This window comes from Paroedura picta, chromosome 8 (genome assembly GCF_049243985.1).
Source record: "Paroedura picta isolate Pp20150507F chromosome 8, Ppicta_v3.0, whole genome shotgun sequence".
Taxonomy (NCBI): domain Eukaryota; kingdom Metazoa; phylum Chordata; class Lepidosauria; order Squamata; family Gekkonidae; genus Paroedura; species Paroedura picta.
This window is the reverse complement of record NC_135376.1, coordinates 72,095,914-72,117,529: the sequence shown is the minus strand read 5'-3', so window position 1 is coordinate 72,117,529 and position 21,616 is coordinate 72,095,914. Positions and strand designations below refer to the sequence as shown.

The 21,616-nt window shown below is 45.3% G+C and overlaps 1 long non-coding RNA gene across 2 annotated transcripts in view; it reads right to left on the bottom strand.

Annotated features, from left to right (window-relative positions):
• Nucleotides 1–12,130: 12,130 nt before the first annotated feature.
• LOC143843773 (uncharacterized) overlaps nt 12,131–21,616 on the bottom strand; it is a 36,177-nt gene continuing 26,691 nt past the window's right edge. For both annotated transcript variants that reach the window (XR_013233685.1, XR_013233686.1), the window contains 2 exons: nt 19,979–20,069; nt 12,131–12,304 (listed from right to left, as the gene is read on the bottom strand). This is a non-coding gene — a long non-coding RNA (uncharacterized LOC143843773). The remainder of the gene's footprint in view (nt 12,305–19,978; nt 20,070–21,616) is intronic.

Sequence of the window (21,616 nt, the reverse complement as noted above, 5' to 3'; positions counted from 1 at the left end):
TATATTTGGAGTAAGGCTCCCAAGGGGAGTAAGTTTGACTTGGCAATAGGTAGAAGAATAGAGATTCCTTGTAAGATATAGGAGCCTTTTTATCTATCTCCATCTTTAACAGCTTATCCCACAGAAGATCTCTAGAGATAGAGTCAAAGGCCCTTTAAGGTCCAGAAAATCTGCAAGGAGCTTTGGACAATCTTTCTTACTACATTTGTTGACAAGATGGGCAAGGATGATGCAATAATCAAGAGAGGATTTCCCTTGACAGAATCCTATCTACTCAGGGCCTGAAATCTTTTCCTCAGACAACCACAAAAAAGTTTATTTGACTGGCATATAGCTTCCCAACAATAGAAAAAAAGGCTGATGGGTCTATAATTGGTTGGGAGTGAATGGTCACCCTTTTAAAATACTGGAACAAGGATTGCATTTGTCCATGAATCAGGCATTATGCCTGTTTTGTTGAGCATATAAAGCGAGCAGCCAAAAGAGGAGCACACAAAACTGGGAGGGTTTTGAGCAACTCAGGTGGGATTGCATTAGGTCCAGGTGCTTTCCTAGGTTTTAATTGATCTATACAAGCTCTAACTTCATCAGTCATCACTGTGGCCCAATCTGGGATGTCTGCCAGATTGATCTCAGGGAGCTTCTAAGAGCTTACATCATCCTCATGGAATAGGTTTAAAAATATTCATATCAAGGTTGGGAGGGGACGATGTTGGTTAAAGAAGATTGCTCATGAAAACCTCCTGAAAGTAGAACCCAGAATTGTCTTGTGCTGTCGGTAACTGTAGACTGTTCTCATTGTTGTTTTTTCTTTGTTAGTTGGTAAAACTGATTCTTCAAATGGAAATTCTGAATGACTGTAAATAAAACTTGTTTTTGCTTAATTGCCCTGCTGCTTGTTTTTATTCCTTTTTCTAAGTTTGGGAAGAGTGTTTCTCATACCACCATCCCAGCACAGACAAAGAGGGGATGCAGGCACAATTATGTGCTCACCTCCTTCCCCCTCAAAGTCCAATGGTGGGAAGCCAAAATCTGGCAAGTTGGCCTTCAGGAAAGTCAGTTGGGGTCCAGATATGAACAATGTGCTCAGACAAAGTCATCCACCTGAGAAAAAGTCCGCTCACTCTGGACACTCATCAGAGGGCATAAGGCCTGGGCATGGCAGAAAGGTTCAACCAGACCATTTCCTTCACAGAACAGTACCTCAGCGGACAGGTGGTCTGTGGCTCCTGGGGCTCTGTAAGGTAATCTCTCACTGTTGCAGCCACCATAACCCCTCTCGTGTCTGTTCTGCTCCCAGAAACATACACAATTTTATAAACATTTTATATTTTAATAGAATCATAGAATCAAAAAGTTGGAAGGGGCCATACAGGCCATCTAGTCCAACCCCCTACTCAACGCAGGATCAGCCCAAAGCATCCTAAAGCATCCAAGAAAAGTATGTATGCAACCTTTGCTTGAAGACTGCCAGTGAGGGGGCGCTCACCACCTCCTTAGGCAGCCTATTCCACTGCTGAACTATTCTGACTGTGAAAATTGTTTTCCTGATATCTAACCTATATCGTTGTACTTGTAGTTTAAACCCATTACTGCGTGTCCTTTCCTCTGCAGCCAATGGGAACAGCATCCTGCCCTCATCCAAGTGACAACCTTTCAAATACTTAAAGAGGGCTATCATGTCCCCTCTCAATCTCCTTTTCTCCAGGCTGAACATTCCCAAGTCCCTCAACCTATCTTCAAAGGGCTTGGTCCCTTGGCCCCAGATCATCCTTGTTGCTCTCCTCTGTACCCTTTCAATTTTATCTACGTCCTTCTTGAAGTGAGGCCTCCAGAACTGCACACAGAACTCCAGGTGTGGTCTGACCAGTGCCGTATACAATGGGACTATGACATCTTGTGATTTTGATGTGATGCCCCTGTTGATACAGCCCAAAATGGCATTTGCCTTTTTTACCGCTGTATCACACTGCCTGCTCATGTTTAGCTTACAGTCCACAAGTACCCCAAGGTCTCGTTCACACACAGTGTTACCTAGAAGTGTATCTCCCATCCAGTAGGCATGCTTTTCATTTTTCTGACCCAGATGCAGAACTTTACACTTATCATTATTAAATTGCATCTTGTTCTCATTTGCCCATTTTTTCATTGTGTTCAGATCTCATTGAACTCTGTCTCTATCTTCTGGAGCATTTGCCAGGCCTCCCAATTTGGTGTCATCTGCAAAATTGATGAGTAGTTCTTCCACCCCCTCGTCTAGATCATTAATAAATATGTTAAAAAGTACCGGACCGAGCCCCGAGCCCTGAGGTACCCTGCTACTCACCTCCCTCCAGTCTGATGAAACACCACTGACAACAACTCTTTGAGTGCGGTTCTCTAACCAATTCCCTATCCACCTAACTATCTGAAAATCCAGATTGCAGTCCTTCAATTTATCCATCAGAACATCATGGGGAACCTTATCAAAAGCTTTACTAAAATCCAAGTAAACGACATCAACCGAATTTCCACGATCCAGTAAACCTGTTACTTGGCCAAAAAAGGAAACAAGGTTGGTCTGACAGGACCTGTTGGAGACAAATCCATGCTGACTTCCTTGGATCACCAAATTGTCCTCCAGATGTTTGCAGATCACTCCCTTTAATATGTGCTCCATTATCTTACCCACAACAGAGGTCAGGCTCACTGGTCTGTAGTTTCCTGGGTCATCCTTCCTCCCTTTTTTGAAGATCGGAATAACGTTTGCTCTCTTCCAGTCCTCCAGGACATCTCCAGTCTTTAATGAGGTCCTGAAGATGATGGACAAGGGTTCTGCAAGTTCTCTGGAAAGTTCTTTGAGCACTCTCGGGTGCATTCCATCCGGCCCAGGGGATTTGAATTCATCCAGTGCAGCTAAATGCCTCTCGACAACCTCTCTGTCCATGTCAACCTGCCACCCAGATGCTATCCCTTGGCTACTGCCATCTCTAGATGTGCCTAAAACCTTTGACCTGTGGGAAAAAACAGATGTAAAATAGGCACTGAGCCTTTCTGCTTTCTCTGCATCCTCTGTTAGAGTTTGTCCATCTGCACCCAACAGTGGGCCTATTGCCTTCTTTACTTTGTTTGCTCCTCACATAACTGAAAAATCTTTTCTTGTTACAATGGGCTTCCCTGGCCAATCTTAGCTCACTCTCAGCTTTGGCCTTTCTGATGATTGATCTATTGTGCCTAGTATCCTGTAGGTACTCTTCTTTAGAGCTCTGTCCTTCCCTCCATTTCCTGAACATTTCTCTTTTCTTTCTTAGTTCCTCTTGAAGCTTTCTGTTCATCCAAATAGGCTTCTTAGAGCTCCTGCAGTGTTTTTGCCGTTCTGGGATAGTCATGGATTGAGCATGCAATAGCTCTTGTTTGAGTAGTGCCCACCTTTCACAAGCACCCTTCCCTTCTAGCATTCTCATCCATGGTATGACACTCATCATGTCTCTGAGTTTATTAAAGTTTGCCCTCCGAAAATCTAACATCTGCATCTGGCTACAAGCTTCCTTGCCCCCACCCCTTCTCAAAAGGAATTCTATGAGGACATGGTCACTTCCCCCTAGGGTCCCCACCTCCTTCACCTCATCCACCAACTCTTGCCTGTTGGTCAGTATTAAGTCCATAATGATGATGACTCTCTCCCCATATTGTTACAGAAGATACATGATTTCTGTGGGATCTGCATGACTCAACTCACTGCTTCCACCATCTAAATACCGCCCGCGGCACCGTGGGCGCCGCGGACTAAATAAAGCACTAAGGGGTTCTGGGGCAGGATTTGTCCGTGATGAGGAAGGGTCCAGATTGGACCCTTCCTCTGGACAGACAATCGGAGGGACCAATCTGCAGGCGCTAATTGGTCCCTCTGCCGATTGGTCCCTCTGATTCCCAGCCCCAGCAACTGTGAGCCACGTGCAGCGCGGCTCGCAGTTGCTCCCGGCCTCTTGCTGCGTCAGGCTGCTGCCCGAGCGCGGCTGCCGGGGGCTCCCTGCCCGGCAGCCTGATGCAGTGAGAGGCGCGAAGTGCCTCTCGCCGCCTCAGAGAGCCACCGTGCCAGAGAGCCGCCGCCCCAGAGATCTGCCGCCCCAGAGAGCCGCCGCCGGGGGACACGCAAAACTGTAAGTTTCTAGCGCCCGCTGTATTCGTCATACAGCGGGCTTTATTACTAGTTTCAAATAAAGCCTAGGAAGGATCAGTACAGAGTTGTACCGGAGTTGTATATGCTATAAATCAGTACCTGCAGTTCATGTACTTATGCAGGTATGCCTCCAGATGGTGCTTCCAAACTTTAAAGAGTTTCCATAACCACAGGGCGTGTATTCCTTTTAAAATATATCTGAGGGACTGCTTTTGCCCCCTGCAGGGCCCTTTGCTCTGCGGGTACTAATCTGTTAGTGGTCTCTAGCCCCAGAGATATACTCCTGGTCTCAACATAGGCCAGGACCTTTTTGGTCCTGGCCTCCACCTGGTGGAATGAGCTCCTGGGAGAGCTGAGGGCCCTGATGGAGCTGACAAAGTTCCACAGGGCCTGCAAGATGGAGCTCTTCTGCCAGGTCTATGGTTAAGGCCAGGCCAATAAGAGCAATGGCCCCTCCTCAGGGTCCACTATAAAACCTTTAGCACATCCCTTGTTAGATGACTGTAGGATGTACGAGGGACCCAGGCATCTTGGAACCTTGGGAGTTATATGGGTTATGGATTTTTATGGGATTTTATGGAATTTATATTTTTATGTAACCCGCCTTGAGTCTTTGGAGGAAGGTGGGCTATAAATGTAATTCATAATAATAATAACAACAACAATATTTTTTAAAACTGTCAGATAATAGTCTCAGGAATACAACCTTTTTTTTGGGGGGGTAGGTATGGTGTTGGAATCCAAATTCTGTGATTCATGGGGCAATCACTATCATGAGGTAAATTGGTTTCCTTCTGTGGTGGTGGTGGTGGTGGTGGAACGTGCCATTGAATCACAGCTGGCCTATGGTGACCCTGTGGAGTTTTCGAGGCAAGAGATAGTCAGAGGTGGTTTGCCATTGTCTGCCTCTGTGTCAAGAGTCTGGAGGTCTCCCACCAAGTACTAGCCAGATATGCTTCAAAATCATTAGCCTTGGATATGGTGTGGTTTGAAATGTGGGTTATCACTGCAATAAAACTCCTCCCATCTTATGTTTTAATTGCCTATTAAAAGTTTTGTGATTCGATAGTCAGTTTTTGGATTGTGCAAATATGCCATGTGGTTGTCGGAGTTGCAACATGTATCCTATAACTGGACTTTCTGCCATCATTAGTTGTGAAATGATGCAGCCCAGAATCATGCAGTGTGCCAAGTTTACAAATTACCACAAACCAGGTCACCACAAACAGAGTAAGAAAATTAAGTGTTACAAGCAGCCACATGGGATGTGGTATCTTTTGATTTGACAACCTACATGCTACTCGTTCTTTTAATTGCATCTCTGTGACAAGAGTAGCATACTTGGACCTCTAATTCTTCAAGCTGATCTCAGAGGGCCAGCTCTGCATCTCCAGAACAACTTCTGCTAAAATTTCCAAAGAGATTTAAGTGTGTACCCTGACATGGATAGCCCAGGGCAGCCCATTCTCATCAGATCTTGGCAGCTAAGCAGGATCAGCCCTAGTCGGTATTTGAATGAAAGAATGCCAAGGAATACCAGGGTTCCTATGCAGAGGCAGCCAGTACCAAACAAGTTCTGAATATCTCTTGCCTTGAATACCCTGTGGGGTTTCCATATGTCATCTGTGCCTTGACAACAACAACAAAAGGTATCTAGCTAGTTCACTGATATGTCATAATGTCCAAAGGAGGGCAGCAAAGATGGTGAGGAGTCTAGAGACCAAGTTCTATGAGAAATGGTTGAAGAAACTAGATATGTTTAGCCTGGAGATGAAATAATTGAGAGGTGATATGATAGCCATCCAAGTACTTGAAGGGCTGTCATACAGAGGATGGAGCAGAGTTGTTTTCGGTTGCCCCATAAGATCATACCAGAATCAATGGTTTGATATTCAATTTGAAGAGTTTTCAGCTAAACATCAGGAAGGACTTCCCAAAAGTGCAGTTATTCAGTGAGAGAGACTTCCTTGGGAGATGGTAGGCTCTCCTTATTTGGAATTTTTTAAGCTGAGGCTAGATGTCCTCTGACAGAAATGGTCACTTTGAATTTAGGCAGATTGTGATAGGAAGGGCAGGAAGAGCCAGTGTTTGATCTTATAGGCCAAAGTAGTGCAGATCACAACTTTGGGTTAAACAGGAATTTTCCTCCAGGGCAGATTGACTTAGAGACCCTAGACTTCACCCACTTCCTCTAGGTATAGAGCAGGGATCATTGGGGGAGTGGAGGGTGGAGATAGCTGTGAATTTCCTGCATTATGCTGATGGTTGGACTAGATGACCCATTGATTCTCTTCAATCAATATGTTTCTGTGTTTCTAAGGTTAAGATATGATCGCAAAATCCAGTCAGTATATCTAATTCTCAACATAGCTCTATATGTGGATATTTACATCCAAAGAGTAGGGCCACAGGTAATCAAGACAGTAAAAACAAAACAAAACAAAAACATTCACCCCCTCAAATAATTGAAACACCACCTCTGTCCTTACAGGGGGGAAATTGCCCTTAGTGGCTGTTGCTAGATAACCACAACAGTAAAAGGCAAGAGGAGAAGGCAGGTTTTTCTCCAGGACTATTTTGGCCTTTGAGGGGGAATTCTTTGGGGCCAGACCTGGCAACAACAAGCACACAACTTGCTACAATGCAACTTCCATGACTTATCCAGGCCTGGCTGCTTGCTACTGTTTAACAACAACCAGTAAACAGAGCCAATGTGTGATAGTGGTTAGAGTTTCAAACTAGAATCTGGGAGACCCAGGTTCCAATCCCCACTTTGAGAACTCAATGGTGATTTAAGTCCAGTCACATGCTCTCTGCCTAACCTACCATGCAGGGTTATTGTGAAGATAAAATGAAGGAGACGAGAATGATGCAAACTGCTTTGGGTGTCCATTGTGGAGAAAGGATGATTAGAAGCAAAGTAAATAAATAATACATTTAGCTGAAGATGGAAACTGATAAAGGTAAGAGAAGGTGAGTGAGAAGGAAGCAGCAAAAGGAGAGAGCGCATAGGCACTGCCAGAAGGAAAGAAGCAAAAAAATAGTGTGGCTAATGGCATTCACAGGAAAGTGAGCTGCCCTTTTGAGGCCTTGTAAATGTCCCACGGGGCATCCCAGCCCAGGCTGGATAGCAGCATAGCACAATAAAGCCCAGAGGCTAGCTCAGTGCCACTAAGCCAGAGTTTTGGCAGCTGCAAGGGGGAGGGAAGGAAAGCAGCGGTTAGTTTAGGCAGACTGGTTGATGGGAAGGAGAGAAGGAAGCAGGGAAAAAGAAGATGCTAGAGGAGCTTTCAGGAAAAGGAAAGAAAGAAATAATGGGGGAGGGAAAATGAGGTGCAAATCTGTGGAGACCATATGCTAGGCTTTCTCATCCTGGGTTTTGTAAAACCCTGAGGATCCAGAATGGGTGAGAATTTTGAATATATTTTTAAAAATTGTTAAACATGTATGGGGTGATTTTATTTATTTATTTATTTATTTATTTATTTATTTATTTATTTATTTATTTATTTATTTATTTTCAGATTTGTATACTGCTGTTCACGGTAAAACGATAAAATCCAGTACATCCCCTAAAAATCCCATAAACATGAAACATTAAAAGATGGCAATACAGAAAGTTCTGACAGCCCCTGTTCAACTTGTAGGCAAAAGCTCTCTCATTAGTAGCAAGGGTCCTGATCTAACCAATGCTAAGGGATCTGGCCTCAAACATACACCTGGCGGAAGAGCTCCATCTTACAGGCCCTGTGGAAAGCAGAAAAATCCAACAGGGCTCATAGCTCTTCTGGAGCTTGTTCCACCAGGTTGGGACCCTGGAACCCCCTTCCTCTCCAAGAAAGCATTAGAAGGCTGGGGGAGGTTGTCCTGAGCTGGTCTTGATACCAGGTACCTCATGACATTGGCAGTTTTGGAGCAATTAATGTGCCAGTTGAAAAAGTTTGTTTTTCCAAGTTTGAAGTACTCTTGATGCAAGCCACGTTTGACCTGTCTTATCATGGGGCATTCAGATGTGGGAAACTGGTTGCTCCTTCAAGGTTGGCCACTTGTGCTTAGAGTGGAGGACATGGACTTCATGGCCGAGGGAGTGGAGCTCTGGTCGATACAGTCCAAAATGGACCAGAAGGGCAGGGACAGGACAATTTTATTGTGGAAATCAGCACAGTGTGGCACATAACCAGTGAGGTGCTTATTCAAATATTTATGTGCTCGCTCTAAGGTTCCAGGGATGTTATTTATACATCAGGATGGAACATGCCTGCCATGGTTCCAGCTGGTAGCAGTGTTAAATGGTGCTTAATAACAGCTAGGGTTCACCCTGAGTGGTATGGCACACATTCCTTTAGGATTGAGGCAGCTACGCAGGCTTTCTGGGATGGTGTGGATGCTAGTGAGATTATGTGCCTGGGTCAGTGGAGATCAAGAGCATATAGTCTGTATGTTCGTCCCAGTTCTTTCTGATAACCCCTTTGCTTGTTTCAGGAGAGCTCCTGGTGGTGCCTAAAGCCCTCATTGTAGGGCGCAGCACTGCTTACTGGGCAGGTTGTTATGCTGGATCTTCTGGATGAGGAACCCACCTGGGATTGGGCGAGCAGCTGAATGTCAAGTGGTCTGGTCACCAAGGAATGAAGTCTCTGTGTTGCTGGAGGTGGTATCCTTCAAGGTCCATGAAGGCAGGTCCCCAGAAGTTTTGGTTGTTCAGCTAGGAGAAAACAATCTCCCAAAGATTTCTGGACTTTGCCTGCACCACATGAGTTTTGAGGACCTGAGAGTATTGTGGCAGAAACTGCCTGGAATGTACCTGCTCTGGTCTGAGGTTTTGGAAGGCGGCTATGGAGGAATGCCCTCAGGCCTGAGAGGGTCCATTTTGTGAATGAAAAAATTAACAAAGAGGTTTGCAAATTGGTGGAGGAGTTGGGAGGAGCGGTGATACAACGTCCAGATATGACACATAGTTTAGCCCTACTGTTCTGGGGGGACAGAGTATACCTCTCCTATTAGGGGAATGAGTTATGGCTGCATAGTATGAGGGCAGCCTTTTTGGAATGGTGTCTGGGTAATCGGGGAGGGTGGGTGGGAATGGGGCTGGCTAGCCTGCGTTCAGTGGCGGAATAAAGGGGCATGAGGTGGAGTATTTTGGTCAGGGACCAGTTTGTGTATTGGGACCCTGGGGTTGGGGGTCTCAGTAAAAGACCAGCTAATACTTCCCAGCTGGGAAGGTAAGGGGCTCGGAGGCAGGAGGAAGGGATGGTTGGATGTGGTGGATGCCTGACAACCCTTTAACTGGCCTCCTCCCATTGGAGGGTATCAAGGAGCAAAGGACCCATCCTCCTGGCTGGGAGGGAGGGGGACCCAGGGCGCCCCTTGAGCCCATGTCAGCAGCTGTATGGCTGTGCAGGAGTTTACTCCAACCTCATTCCAGGCCAACCCTCGGTTCATGTTGGTTAATAAAGCTGTGGCCTTTTTATTGCAAAAAAAAAAAAAAAAAATGACTCGCTTCTTGATTGGTCCCATACCAACCTGCTAGTTAAGTGTAATTTGCTCAAAAATGTATGCTGTAATATAATTTGAACTAGGGAATCACCAGCCAATATTTTAACTACTCCTTTTATCAACCAGAGGCATCCAGCTAGATGCTGTGGAAACAAGTTGTTGTCTTTGGTGGATCCTCAGTCTGATGCAGTAATTCTCTTCCAGTTTTCTTATCAATGCCCTGGTGCTGTAGACATGTAGAAAATATATAGTATCATTTTCCCCTGCTCATGTCAAGTATTTGGAAACAATGGAACTTGCAACTGTTTTCCAATAAAGCCTCAACAAGGGTTGGATTTGCTTTTAAAAATTTGTCAATATTTTGTCAGGTCCCCAGGAGCACATTCCTCCTTCTATCCAGACAAGCTTGTTCTCTAAAGCCAAATAGTGTTACTTTGCACAGCCCAGGCAAGCCTGATCTCATCAGATATCAGGAGCTAAGTGGGGTTAGCCCTGGATAGCATGTGGAAGGACAACCTCCGGAGGCAGATGTGGCGGCAGACAATGGCAAGCCACTTCCAAATGTCTCTTGCCTGTCAGCCAGTGAGCCTTAGCATCTCCTGGCTATATTACACACATGCAATTTGACAAATCAATACGTAACGTTCAAAAGGGATGTTACCTGTTGAAGACATTCCTAGGATGGTTTCCTGACTAGAATTTGAAGCAGGATGTTATTAGGAGTACACTTGATGCATGGCTTTAGCTAGGTCACATGCTGTCTTCGTGTTCTTTGCCTCCCTTCTGTCACTTGTCTGCCATACATTTTAAAACCACGAGTCACTGGGGACAGTGCTTCCATGTAGCTCATCAATTTGTATATTATTTACTGAACATATTTATAGGTTCAAAGGTTAGTCATGTTGGTCTGCAGTAAAAGCGCTAGATTCTAGTCCAGGGGTAGTCAAACTGCGGCCCTCCAGATGTCCATGGACTACAATTCCCAGGAGCCCCCTGCCAGCAAATGCTGGCAGGGGACTCCTGGGAATTGTAGTCCATGGACATCAGGAGGGCCGCAGTTTGACTACCCCTGTTCTAGTCCAACAAGAATTTAGGGCTATAAGCTTTCGAGTTCTGATAAAGAGAGCTTTGACTCTTCTATCATGACCTTTACCACACAGAGGACATCACACCAGGCTGCCAACCAGTGTTTGGGCCAGGGCAGGTTGCCCCGCCTATTCCCACTCCCATCCCTCCTAGATTTGTGTTCCCCCATGGCAGCCAGGGCGGCAAGGTTCTGCTCTGCCGTAGGGTGGCGTGGGCCTTTAATTTTTTTTAAGAGTTTGGTATTGCATATAAAAGCAATACTGCATTCTTAATATTTTTTAAAAGCCCCAGGTGGTTCTGCCATGCTTTGCAGCATTGCAGACCCATCTGGGGCATTTTTCCCCTGTTTTTGGATGCCGGACCGGGGTGCAGGCGGGTTGAAGCTGAGCCAGGATGGCCCAATTCTTCCATCAACACATGGCTTAGGCCATGTTGACACCTGTGGCAAAAAAGGGAATGTGAATTTATATACGTTCCCTTGCTGTGGGGCTACTGAGGGCCTGATTTGGGCCAGGCCCGGGACCATCTCGGATAAGTACCAGCATCATGCAGAAGCAGGAATTAGCCCCATTAGACCAGACAAGCAGTGAGTTGGGATGAATTCCAGGTGCAGAAATGGTTCATGAGATCTTGTTGGTCTCTAAGTTGCTACAGGACAATTTAGATGCTTCTTTCACTAGAAGACCCTCAAGCAAGTTTTCATCTGCAAGGGCCTGCTACTTACAGTAATCTCCCAAAAGTTTCAGAATTGCTTTAAATGTGTGTAACATAAAGCAGGATCATATCATCTGTTTAAAGGAGAATTGAGATTTTTCTGGATACCTAAAGTTGGTGCTACAAATTCAGTGCCAGATAGCTTCTCCACTATATCATATTTAAAAGCACTGGTGTCAATGCACCACTTTGTTTGATCCCTCTATGTATAGGTATTTCATCTGTTAATGAACTAGAAGTACCAGCCCTTACCTTAGCACAAATATCCAAGTGCCATTTTTGCAATAAGTGCGGCCTCGCCCCTTACTGCCAGGCTGGCAAATTGCCAGTGGGGCTGGAGGGAAGGCACGTTTGCAGCCTTGGCAGGTTCCTGCCAGGCTCAGTGTGCTGGCACATTTTGTACCAAAGGGTAGGGAGAGGAAGCGCAAGCACATGCCCCCTATATGCGCACTGTGCGCTTGCTCGGCCTCCTTCCTCCCCCACCACCGCAGAAGGAAACTTCCTACCCAACCCCGCTTCTTTACGGTTATTGGTTATTGCAGCATTGTTGTTCAGGTCTGAAGTATGTTATATTTATAATAAATAAATAAAATTGTAATAACAACAAAAACAAAAACAACAACAACAACAATAATAAATGTTACTGTTTATTTGTCACAGCTGACATTTTAGGCACGAAACTGATCCTGTTTTGTAGTCTGGTCTGCCAACCTGGCTGGGGAGGCTTCCTGCAGGAAGAGGATCCATTCTGTGCCCTGCCAATGCTCCTGTTGGAGAGGTAATAAAATACTGTTCCATTTTATTCCAACCACTCAGTGTCGCATCTTCCTTCCAGTTCACCATACCATCCTGCTAGACAATAGTAATAGACATATTAGACTGGGTGTATTTGCCGGCATATAAGACGACTGGGCGTATAAGACGACCCCCCAACATTTCCACTCTAAATATAGAGCTTTTTACATTACATTACAGCAGTGGTCCCCAACCTGCGGGCCACGGCCCGCTGCCGGGCCGCGAAGGCCATGGCGCCGGGCCGCGGCTCCCTCTCCCCGCCCCCCCCGCAGTAAAAAAACTTCCCAGGCCGCAAGGGATGGCGGGGAGAGGGAATCAGGGCCGGGCTGCGCGGGTGCGGCTCGCTGGCGCTGCCTGATGCGCGGGCATGGCCCGCGGGGGTGTGGCTCGTGGGCGCGGCCCGATTGGCTGCATTACAGTACTGAAGTGCACCCGGCGTATAGGACGACCCCCCCACTTGGAGGCATGTTTTTCAGGGGGGAAAAGTAGTCTTATACGCCAGCAAATACTGTACTTGTGCTTTTTTAAATGAAGTACAAGTACCAACCCTACTTTAGCACAAATATCCAAGCGCAATTTTCGCAATAATAGTAATAAGCACTTATATATATTTGTGCTTGCCAGTTTGGCATAAGAATGCAATCAATTGATAGCATCAAAGGTAGTTGTGAAATCAACAAATGCTGCATACAGGGCCTTTAATAGTCTGTGTGGCAAGATCATATAGCATTTGACAATGACATATAGCTTTGTTTTTTCCTAGAAACAGCTTGACGTTGATATACAGGGGTTCTTCAAAAAGTTTCCACACTTTTATATTTTCGTTGGAAACGGTGAGGGTGGGAGGAGTAGTGCTTGGCCGGGTCTGAGAGTTCCATGTGACTCATCTATATGGCAAACTGGCTGACCTTGCAGTTTACTATAAGAGTTGTCACACAGGTGAACATGGCTGCAAAACGTATACATTGCACCAAAGAGGAACAGCATTCTGTCATATGCTTTTTGGGGGCAGAAGGAGCACAAATTAATCTCTGCATGTGTGCTCAGTATGGAGATAAAGTTCTCTCTCATAGGCCCAGTCTGCACACAGTGTACTTCGGCAGCTGGAAGTGCACTATCTACTGTGTGTGGAATGGGCCATAGAGTCATCTATGAGTGGTTTGAAATGTTAAAAAATGGCCATGCTAGTATGGCGGATTCATAGAGATGAAGAGTGCTCCAGTCATTCAGCCACAGTCATGACCACAAGAATCCCAGAAGATGGCCAACATCAACTTTTCTGCTGACGGTTGCATCTGGAATTTTTTTGCTACAGAAGATGGATGCTTCCATTGCATACTCAACTGTTTGCTGTTGGGTTCGCAATGCTGAACCCATGTTTTCACTGCTGCAGAAAATTGTCACCTTCTTTACACTAATGGGTCAAGTGTTGGAAACAAACATTTAAGCGCTTGTGCTTATGCCTGTCAGTTGCTTAGGCACCCACCTGGAACATGGTTTACTGAATTTAAGGCTGTCACGAATCAGGGCATAGGCAGATCCAACACATTCAGCTTTCCTGCAACCTCCTCAACTGTTATTCTTTTGTTTTCGCAAATCAGTTCCTGGGTTCTTTCTTCACTCTTCATGGTCGTGGCTGTAGCTGAATGTCCAGAGCACACTGCATCCATCACACTAGTTCAGCCATTTTGGAACATTTCAATCCACTCCTAGACAACTCTATGACAGAGAACTTTATCCCCATACTGAGTACACAAAGAGAATTGAATTTGTGCTCCCAGCACACTTTCTGCCCACAAACACTGTACGACAGGACACTGTTCCACTTTGGTGCAATTTATAAGTTTCGCAGCCACCTTCACCACAGTGTGACAACTCTTATGCTAAACTTCTAGGTCAGCTGGCCTGCCAGACAGACTGGTTACATGACATTCTCAGACATGACCAATTACTCCTCCTCCCACCCTCACCATTTCCAACAAAAATACAAAAGTACGGAAACTTTTTGAAGGCGCCTTTTATAACTTTGTTTTCAACTTCCTATTCTTCTGATTTGTTTAGTAAATATTAGCTACAAAATTTTGCAACCAAATTCAGCAAACTAACACAAATCTGCTTTGCTTCCTTTTTTAAAACTAGAAACTACTATACTCATCTTCCATCCCACTGGCAATATCCCCGTTTCATTAATTTGTGTAAACTATTTTGCTAATTTTCGGCCAGGATTGAGCTGGGGCCACTATTGACATGGCGGGTGGGGCGGGCGGGGAAAGATGTGGGAGAGGAAAAGGGAAATGGGTTCCAGGGCACATGTGGCTGCAAAGGCAACATGGCGCCCTGGGGTTGGTGGAGGAGGGAGATTGGAAAAGGTACAGCAGCGCACCTCATGCTGGTCTCCCTCTGTTTGCTGGACAGCACTGACAAGCACGGACGTATTCGTCAGCTTTTTATTCATTTAAAAAAATGGGTCGGAGCATGGGAGTTGGAGTGGTCTCGGGACAGGTGCGAGGGTGATCAGTGGCTGAAGCGCAGCGGGGCTGTGAGACTACCAAAGGAATTGTTTCCTTCCCAGCAGCCTGTGTGTTGTGGACTGTGGGGCACACGATAGCATCCAGCAAAGGGGTGGTAGCCCCCCCCTTTTTGTCTCATTGCCTCATGGAGGAGAGATGGGGTCCAATTGGGCAGGTGGGAAGGGAAGGCAGATTGGAGGTTCTGGCAAGAGCCAGTGACGCAGTCTGCAAGGGAAGGGGCAGGGTGGAGAGTGAAGGCAAGTGTGGTCTGGGGCCTGGGCAGAATCAAGCCACAAGGGGGAGCTGGAGGGCTCACTGAGAGAGGCCGAGGCTCCTAGTTTGGCTACCACCCCCTGACCACCACCCCCTGACCCCCTGATCTCGGAGGCAACTGCATGAGAATAGTGGCTAGTGGAGCCTTTGTAAGCCAAGAGCAGCCCAGGAGGGCACCCAGTGGTAGCTCCAGAAGCACTTCAGAGGACAGGTGGCAGAGAACAGGGCCTGCAAAATGGAGGTGCAGGCCACCTGAAAGTGGGGCTTCCACAAGGCAGCAAAGAATAGGACCACAGGTTGACTACCCCTGATTTAACGCACAGCTACTTTTCAAAATTAAGTTGTTTTCACACCTGGGGATGGGTATGAACTGGGAATATGCAGTTTGGTTTGGTTTGTGGTGTGCCTAGTTCATGAACCATAGACACTAAAATCTTTTTTGATGCTAAATGGACCAACCTAGGTTCATGACACAATAGACTAGCCCTCCAGCATGCTAGAGAGACCAGCTAATCGGCAATCTCTAGATATCTCTCCAGGTTTGGTGAGGATTGTGTCTAAGTTAGCACCTCCCAAATAAGGGGCTACCATCCTCCATCATAGATGACAGGGTGAGGTTCCCTTGGATTTGATGAGTGTAGCTTGCAGGTGAACCATTCTATACACTTTTGAACCCATACCTGACATTTGCCCTCAAAGCACTTTCTTGGTTTATCTTAGTCCTGTTGGTTTGTGCTGTCACAGTGGCACTGGTTCTGTTGGGCTCGCAAAAATGCTGCCCAACTTCAGGTTTTACTGCAGATCCTTGGGGACTCTGGTTCTGTTCTGCTGGCTTCTATTGGTATATCTTTTGGGTACTCTGTTAAAACCCTGGGGATGTCTGTCTTAATGTCCTTCAGAACCTGCCTTTGAAAACTTGGGAGGGGGGGAAGTGAGCATAAGAGGAATGCATGCCTTGCTTACAGTGTATGGATGAGGGAGTCTACTTAGGTAGTTTCCCTTTAAGTTTGGCATCACAAGCATGTTCCTGAGTGGTTAAATGGATCCCTGTAATTGAGGCTGTATTTTCCAAAGAGAGGACTGGGGAGACCTTTTTTTTTTTGGGGGGGGGGTCCATAAATGGGATCCCAGAAATGTAATAAACCCCTAACTTGAAGAGATTGTAGAAGAGTGAGTAGCAGGATTAGGTTCCCTGTGTGTTTGTAGGGAGTTCATTATATACACTTTTGAACCTGTGCCTGACATTTTCCCTAAAAGCACTTTTGTTATGTATGATGGTACCCCTCATTGCTGGACTGGCACACAGTGCCCAATGACCTATGGCATCCACTACTAGTCTAGGCTTATGCCAAAGCCAGAGTCCAGGTTCTACTGAAGAGGCCAGAAGTAACATATAAGTAGAGCTGGGGGAGACAGCTGTGAGAAAGCAGCCTGAATTAATACAATTTGCCAAGTCTTTCATTTGGATGTATCTAAAACTTGGCAAGCAATCAATTCTCTGATAGCAGCAGGCATAACACAAGCAAAATTTACAGGTTATTGAGGATTGAGATCTACAAACATCTTAAATATCAGTTGAAAATAACAAAAGCTAAACATGTTATTAAGGGAAGGAAGTGTCAATGGCAAGAAAACCCAAGTTATAAAGAAGAAAAACCCATACCAGTTAGGAACAAACACTGACATTCAAAACAAGCCTGCCCTCTGAAACAAAGTTGTTTTGATGCCTACAAATCATATAAGGCAGTGGTCCCCAACCTTTATTAGGCTGGGGACCGGCAGGGCATTGGGCCGCGCCCGCAGGGACCGCGCGGGCCACGCCCACGCTTCGGGCCGCGCCCGCGGGCCGCACCCGCGGATCGGGCCGCGCCCGGCCGCGCCCGCTGGCCGCACCCGTGGATCGGGCCGCGGGCGCGGCCCGGCCCTGATTCCCTCTCCCCGCCCTCCCACAGTAAGTAGCTTCCCGGGCTGCAAGCTTGCGGCCTGGGAAGTTTTTTACTGCGGGGGGGGCGGGGAGAGGGAGCCGCGGCCCGGTGCCATGGCCTTTGCGGCCCGGTGCCGGGCCGCAGCCCGTAGGTTGGGGACCACTGATATAAGGTACAGTAAAAATGTCTGTCTTATAAAGAGAATACCTCAGTCTTGGTTGTAAAGAGAGATGGGAGCAGGACCACCATTACCATGGTGTTTTAGAGGACATTTGATTTAAGTTTATTTTGAATATCAGTCTTTATTCTTAACTGCTATGGCTTTTCTAGTTTATAGAAACCTATGCTGACCGTGCCCATCCAAGAGCCAGGACTCGAAAGCATACCAGACAACGAACCTCAGTCGTTCAGAGGAGTCCAGCTCTGTTCAAAATTGGCTGTATAACATTGTTCAGCTATGTCAGGTTCAGCTATGTCACCAAACACTCACACTTTCATTTCAACCAGCCTACATCTCAGATTAAATCTTTGAGCCCAGTATCTCTGACTAGATGTTTCCATTGCTTCACAAAAACTAGATGAAGAAGAATGATAGAGGTAGGTGTCATTTGAATACTAGTGGATATATACAATCCCAGCTCTCTCTATGACCTCACCCAGGAGTTTCATGTATTCAGTAAACAGCATGAGAACAAAATAAAATCTGCAGGACACTAAAAGCCAAAGGGTATGATAAGGACTATCCTCGATCTTCTATCTGAATGGTGTCCTACATGAAGTATCAGAATCTACCACATAGTGATACTTCCCAGTCTTTCCCCAATAATGTGTTCCAAATGGATTCTGAAGTTGATATTCTTGAAAATTGATTGGTATCAGAAATATCAAATAGCCAGCTGAACATACAAAATGACATGAATAGGAAAAGACTCAGAGACACAAAAAGTGTCTCGTCTGTGTATGTGTTATTGTTAACCATGAGATTTAATGTAATTATATGTAGTAGAGTGCTTTTATTCCCTGTGTAGTATGAAACATCATTTTTGGGTCTCCTTAACTTCTGACTGCCATATGTAGTTGTTGGTGCCCAGTAAGAAGTTTTTAAGTTTTACTGTTGATGCATTTTTAACCTTTTAAAAAAATGTATTACCTTCCCTTTTTATAAACTGCTCTTGTATAGTAGTGCATCTGAAATTTTGGTCTAAATGACCATAAAATCAAGATTGACCGATTGTTGGTGCCGAGAGCAGCTTGAGCAATCTGATGTATTCTAGATGCTTTATGTTCTTTAAAACACATGATGCACCTTGAAAGATAACTTTGTATTTCAAAGGTTTTAGTAGCTTGAAATAAATGGTGTAAACGTAGTACCATACATACCTTGTGGCTGATCTGTAACAGAATGCGTAAAGTTAAATTATCTGTGAAATTCTGAAGTAAATATAAGGATAGATTTGAATGAAGTATTTTTAAAAATAATTTACAAAGATGTACTTTTATTCTAGTGCAGGGGGAGTCAACCTGTGGTCCTCCAGATATTAATGAACTACAATTCCCATGAGCCCCTGTCAGCAAATGCTTTTGAAGCATCCTGTCGGGATGCTTTTGAACATTCCACATGCCCGGAAGCATAGGAGGGGGAGCTTAAAGGGACTGGCCCTGCTCCTCCCCTTACATTCCCATGCAAAGCTCCCCAGTTTAGAAGGACGACCTTACCACACAGTCTCATTACATTCCTCCCTAAGCTGAGGCAGAATGTTAAGGTATCAGGGTGGTGCAGCTCTCCTACTCCAAAGGCTTCCTGTACCCTGAAGGGGCAGCGCTGGAGGCAAGGAGTCAGCAAGCACCTCTCTCAATGTAGAGAGATGCTGACCACCTCTTTAAAGCCCATCTCCCATCGCTGCCCGGTCAGGGTGCAGCAAGAAGACTCCCTGTGCTCTGGAAAAGTGGTGTGGGTGGCAAGGAACCAGCAAGTGCCTCTCCTGATGCAGAGATATGCTCAGCTGGTTTTGGGAGCTTTGTTACTGTTTTTTTTTTTCCTTGGATTTTTCTTCTTGGGGGTATTTGACCCACAATTTTGGTGGTATTTTTTAAAATTATAGGATTCAATTTTTTTACCAGTATTGGGATCTGTGATATTTGGGGAATCTAAATTTTTTGGGGGTGGGGCCCCCAATACTTTCAAAACTAAAAATAACAAGTTAAAAATTCTATCCCCCTAGTACTTCTAGGCCTTTCCCCTTCACAACATTTAATCTAATAATTTGGGATTTTTAAAATTATATGGTAGTAGCATTATTCCATAGGATTTTCTTGGCAAAATTTTTACAAGGTAGGTTGCCAGGTCTTTCCTTAACCCTTCCCATTTATGTGGGCTTGAAGCTGGCATGCCCAGGTGAGCATGGCTGACAAAGAAGATGGTGGTTAAAGAAAATCAAAATGGACACTGTCCAGAGCATTATGCAACTAAAAGAAGTGGTGCAAGATGAAGAAGAGTTGGTTCTTATATGTCGCTTTTCTCTACCCGAAGGAGGCTCAGAGAAGCTTACAGTTGCCTTCCCTTTCCTCTCCCCACAACAACCACCCTGTGAGATGGCTGAGGGAGCCCTGGTATCACTGCTCGGCCAAAACAGCTTTATCAGTGCTGTGGCGAGCCCAAGGTCACCCAGCTGGCTGCATGTGGGGGAGTGCAGAATTGAACCTGGCATGTCAGATTAGAAGTCTGCACTCCTAACCACTACACCAAACTGGCTCTTGAAAAATATGGTGACAGTTGAGCCATAGAATCACCAGAAGTCAGACATGACTGAATGTCTAACATTGTCATCAGTAGCATTATTATGGGGAGGATAATTTGTTCCCTCCAAACTAACTTTTAAAAGATATAGCTGTTGATTCCTTTTATTATCTCTTATCTCTTTATATGTGTTTTGGAAACTTCAGCCCTTATAATTGTTTTAATTACACACCACATGGTGGTGCTCTAAGAGGAGAATAGGAAAGTTTGAGAAGACATTGCCTACCTCTGAGGAAATACAGTGAAATTTTGAAATGTTGCCGAACCTCCTTTCTATCTCGTATGTCTTTGAATTTCTTCTTGATGGATTCCAAAATCTTTAAAAGAAGAAAAGAAAAAGAATTGTTGGATTATAGGGAGAAACTGGATAAACAGGAATTAAGACAATTTTGCATAACCATGTAACTGGCTGTTATGCTAACAATTGGTTAACACTACAAAATTAATTACATCATTCTCTTTGCAAAGCTGGTACTGAAATATATGGACCATTGCTTTGATGAATAATGATGAATATCTTTAAGCATATACCTCTATGGGCATTATGGTTGCTCCATCTTTGGAAATTTTTAAAGAGAGGCTAGATAACCATCTGATGGAGAGGCTGATTCTGTGAAGGCAAAGGGGTGGCAGATTATAGTAGATGAGCGATTGGGAGTGTCCTGAATAGTGCAGGGGGTTGGACTAGCTAACCCATGAGGTCCCTTCCAACTCTAAGATTCTAATTGGCTGCAAAACTCTAGTTAGGGTTCTTTTATTCTAGGCCAATATCGTCCATGGTTAACCTGTGTGATCAAGGAGCTTGTGATAATTTTAATTGTAGCTCTCACATTATTTTGGTATGTGGTATCAGATAGGAGATATCTGAAAGGTAAACAACAGCATTTAGGCATTGTAAAAGTTATCGGTGAAACTTGTATATCAATAACGTGCCTCCCCCTGTTGGTAATTGCCTTTTAAAAACTTGTCTGGCTTTCTGTTGGCTTTTAAAAGGAAAGAACAACTTCACAGTGGTTTCAAAGTGTCAGCACAGGGGGAAGAGGAAAATTCTCAGGGCCATTCCGCACGACTTCAATGTTGCAAAAGGCTTCCAAATTGTAAACGCTACTAATTTGCAGTTATGCACGACGTTGCACACAATCTGCCACACTCCTGAAACCGATCCGCAAAAAGTGATTCATTGTAGTGCTTAAAGGGGAATCCAGAAAAGTGGATTCACCCTCTGAAAAGCGCTACACTCTTGCAAACAATCTGCAACAATAGCAAAAAAGACCTGTGCGTTGTGGTTCCAGCCAAGTCCCTCCCCCTGGCTCTCTCCTCTGAACTTCCGGCGAAGCGATCGCCATTTTTTTTTCTCGGAGAGAGCAGAAAGCAACGAACTGGCAAGCCTTCATTCACCCAGTGAGGCTTCTCCGGCTACAGTCCCTCCACAGAGCTGCTTTAAAGCTCCCCTCAAGTCACCAAGCACAACACAGCCCCGTTTGCAAGTTCCCTTTATTTTTGACCGACAATCGTGCCCATGCATGGGGGGGGGGATTTTTTTTTCACTCGGGGGAGCGTGGCAATGATGAATCGGCAGCTCACACACCAGCTGCCAGCTAGATGGGTCTCTACGTTAGGAGGAATCAAGGAATCAAGGCATATTCGTTGCAACGTGTGTTTTTCTTTTTTAAAAAAAAACTGTGCTTAAAGGGAAAGGGGCTTTTCGGGAGCATGATAATGGCCGCCCATTGGCTGTTCATTTTATTTACGGCCAAGGGCGGGACAAAGCACAGAAAAAATCGCTTCCTTTCTAGCGATTTTTGTCAAGACTGGAAACCTGTGGGAAACTATTAAAATGCTACGGGATTCCACTACAAAGGCA